This window comes from Temnothorax curvispinosus, unplaced genomic scaffold (genome assembly GCF_003070985.1).
Source record: "Temnothorax curvispinosus isolate PA1 unplaced genomic scaffold, ASM307098v1 QBEX01009094.1, whole genome shotgun sequence".
Lineage (NCBI taxonomy): Eukaryota > Metazoa > Arthropoda > Insecta > Hymenoptera > Formicidae > Temnothorax > Temnothorax curvispinosus.
The window spans coordinates 19,983-23,875 of NW_020218874.1; the positions used below are offsets into that span (position 1 = coordinate 19,983).

General features: G+C 35.2%; 1 long non-coding RNA gene across 1 annotated transcript; it reads right to left on the reverse strand.

Annotated features, from left to right (window-relative positions):
* Window positions 1-2,312: 2,312 nt before the first annotated feature.
* On the reverse strand, window positions 2,313-3,473 carry LOC112458677. The gene is made up of 2 exons (XR_003041235.1): window positions 2,548-3,473; window positions 2,313-2,453 (listed from the first exon to the last, which is right to left on the reverse strand). It is a non-coding gene; the product is annotated as an uncharacterized LOC112458677 (long non-coding RNA).
* Between the last annotated feature and the right edge of the window lie 420 nt (window positions 3,474-3,893).

Below are 3,893 nucleotides of genomic sequence, written 5' to 3' on the forward strand. Positions count from 1 at the left end.
ACACACACACACACACACACACACACACACACAATGAGATGTAAACCCGACCGTGCAACCTCCACGCGGTACAACTTGGCTAATGCTAATGCCGGCGGTACTTGAACTTTGTCAACCCATATCTCGAAAAGTACTCAACCGAAAAAAGTTTATTGATAGTGTTTTAAAAACTTCTCGATGTCATCAGCTACAAGAATATTAAATAAAAAGTGGGGATTTCCATTTAAAATTTTAAAGTTGGATTTGAAAGCTCCTCCATATTTACGCTCAAGGTCAAATAAGTACCACCGTTTGATGCATTTGTTGAAGCCCTACAACTTATGTATAAAACATTTTTTCCTAAAATGTCTTGTTTTTGAGATATTTCACCGGTTCCAGACTTTTTCCTCACCCTGTATGTATTATACAAGGTGTCCCATTTTAAACGATTATCCCTCAAAATTTTTACTTTTTTCAATTTTAGAAAGAAGTGTTTCAAACAAAAGTTGTATGATCTGGAGGGAGCAAATATATGGTGAAATTAATTTTCGAAAAAAATCTATTTTCAAGGTCATATAAAAGTCACCTTCAATTTTTTAAATAGAATATTACATTTTTGATAACACAATTTTGTAGTTGAGACGTTTCCAAAGACTTATAATAATAATTAATATTTTTGTTGTGAGAACAGATATATCGCGTATTTTCCGATACTCGTCGGCATTGGAATTACAAATGGTGGTTAGAGGTGATCAATCACCGTCTTGCTTTTCCAGAAGTAATAGATATATAACTAACTGATATAAAGCAGTGATTGGTCTGCACCCCTGAAATCAACGCAAGAGGCTGGATATGTCCTTTTCGACAAACTTCGGTTAGACTCGGAAACATTCAGGTCACGACCATTGGTTCGTCCCGGCCGTTTTTGGAGCAGAACTGCTTGAGAGCCAATGTCAGAGGAAGAAGGAGGAAACATTCGAGACACTCGACAGCACACAGATGTGCCTGTGCTTTGATTAGAGAAGGATATATATAAGAGAGGAATACGTTTATATCAGATATACATTTATATCGTTTTCTCTTTCTTTCTTATATCTCTTTCTCTTTCTGTTTCTCTTGCTTTTGAGGAGAATGGCGGACCAATCAAAAGTCTGTTACCGTATGGCAAGATTCTTCTGATTATGGGGTCTCTAGCTTTGATGCGCTAGCATTCCCTCCACATGCTCCACACCACAAGTGGAGACTACTGGAGACACATCCGTGATCCGTGTCGCACATATGTGTCCGTGTGTTGTCGAGCGTCCGAATGTTTCCGGAGCTTACGCTCCATCTATCTCTTTTTAAGTCTATATGGCCAAACCAGTGCCCTTTCCAGTGTACTTATATCTCAGAGATTAAAGCTGATTAGGCTGGTATTCATAACCGGATCTTATTTCAAGACCGTCTTAGGTAATGTCTTAAGATGCTAATATGGCTCTGTGATTGGTTTATAACATCTTAAAATCGTACTTAAGACGGTTTTCAATATAAGATCCGACTATGAATATACCGGTCTCGTGTTGCGATTCGAGCCAGGCTGCATGGCAGCATGGCATATGCGTGGCTTTACGTAACGGTGAACAGTGACGTGGATATACATGTGCTGCATAATTTCTTGACGGAATTTACTGACAAGACGAGGTTAGATAAGTAGATAAATTAGGTAAGATTTTTTGGTTACACAATTATAAGCATATGGATTCTAATATAAAAGAGAGAAGGAGTCATTATAAGAAATAAAAAATTAAAAAATTTAAATATTGATTTTGCAGACACCGAGGATAGTAGAGGCTCATTTTTTGTTTTAAAGATAAAGTTAAATACGTTAAAATAAAATTAGCAGCATTTTTTGCTGAGCATAATATTTACTTTTTATTACGCAAATTATTTAATTCTACTATTAAAAAATATCTGCATAAATCCTGAAGTTGTGTCAGATTTTCCACTGGCTCGAGATAAGTGCAAAAATGTTGTTACCCGGCTAATTACAAAATGCAAAATTGAAAAAGTTATTAAAAATATTCGAAATTGTAGATTTTCAATTTCAATAGACGAAAGTATAGACATATCAGATTTAAAACTTATGTGTATTCTTATTCAGTATGTTTTTTCTTAACTAAAAACGTAACACAATTATTAGATTTACTATCTATAGACGCAACAGATTATTCTATAAACAAAATTTTTGAAAGGGGGGGGGGTGTAAAAATCACCATTTTTTACCTGAAAGGCATTGTAAAACATGTTTTGTCACCTTATTTGAAGATGAAATAAGAAGGAAATGAATCACAAACTTCAATTGACTATGCCTGGCATATTTATTCATAAAAAATCACAACGTTTTGGTCCAAATTTGGACCCTCTTCAGGTGAACTCTTACACAAGCATTCGACAGGCAATTCGTGACAATGTTCCCGCAAGTCAGAAACTGAAGACTAAACAGAAACAGAATTTCGTTTTTGTATCGCGATCGCTTAAATATTATAAATACCAAAGGAACTATAAAAGTAAAAAACACAAGCGACTTACATGCTTTGTGCGTTGTCAGCAAATATAATGATGTCAGTATTGGTAAAATATATTGTAAAAAAGAAAATAATAAGACGTCAAATTAGTATAAAATTAAATGTGTATTAGAGCGTGTTAGGAAGCACGTCCGTATATCACGACTGCGGAGAACACAATGCGTAAGGCCAAATTATTTAAAACACGTGAAGGTTACATGCCTATTATTTTGTCATAAATTGTTGTTAAGTTATCGGTGTCCTTCTGTAGGTTTATTGCCTGTGTGTTTTTTTTATGAAAAACATCTCTGCAATCTCTCTTTTTTTAACGTTTTTCTCTATATGTAATATTCTCGTTCCCGCTCAATCAAACTCGTGATTAAATTCAATCCGATGTTTGCTTATTACAGAATGATTAAGTACTGACGTGCTTCCTAATATCGGTTTTGTGTTCTTTAATTCGAGTTTCGAGGTGTCTTTCGTTTGTCCTATATAAGTAGCATTACAGTCAAGGCAGTCAATTTTATAAACCACTTTGAAGGAAATAATGTTTATTTAACCAGGAAACTGCGGGAAATATTTTAGAAACGATAAATGAATGTTTTTAAAATGTCTGTCGAAATAGCTGTGTTTGAGCGGTTTAATAAAAGCTAAAAAGTTTTAAAACAATCACTACATTTTCATTTAATGAATTCTACACCACGAAATTGTATAGGAATACTGTACATATAATACGACCACGTGTACAATTGCTCATATGTGCACTCATCATTACATGTAAATATATTCGATCATATCTTTATCAAAAACGATACCCATTTTAAACACCAATTTTTACTATCTACGTGAGCGCGCGCGCACACACACACACACGCATACACGGATGAAAGATAACAGAATCTTATTCGTCTGCAAGCAGGAGAAAACAACGGACTACAGCTAAGTGTTGTAAGATGCCCCTTTCTTTATTTGACCATTTGATAGTCTGTTAGGCATATGCGCAGTAACGTACAAAACGAAGGGAAGCCGCGGGACGTAGCTGCAATGTAGAACATATATATATATATATATATATAAATGGAAGGGGAATTGTCTGCAACTCGCATAACCCGAATACTCCGATATCATCGTTGCCATGGTCGCCTATCCAACTGGTTCATACAGCAAACTAATACATACAATAATGGACGATATTGACGCATGCGCATTGCAGACGAATAAGATTCTCTGCATAAGGTAACTTAGATAACTCTGTTAAGCTATATCCACACAAACTTGCATAAGCCCATAAACATAAGCATAAGAGAATTGATTGGTCCATATGCATGTGCATAAGGAAATACACCAATCCGTTTCTTTATGCATATGGTT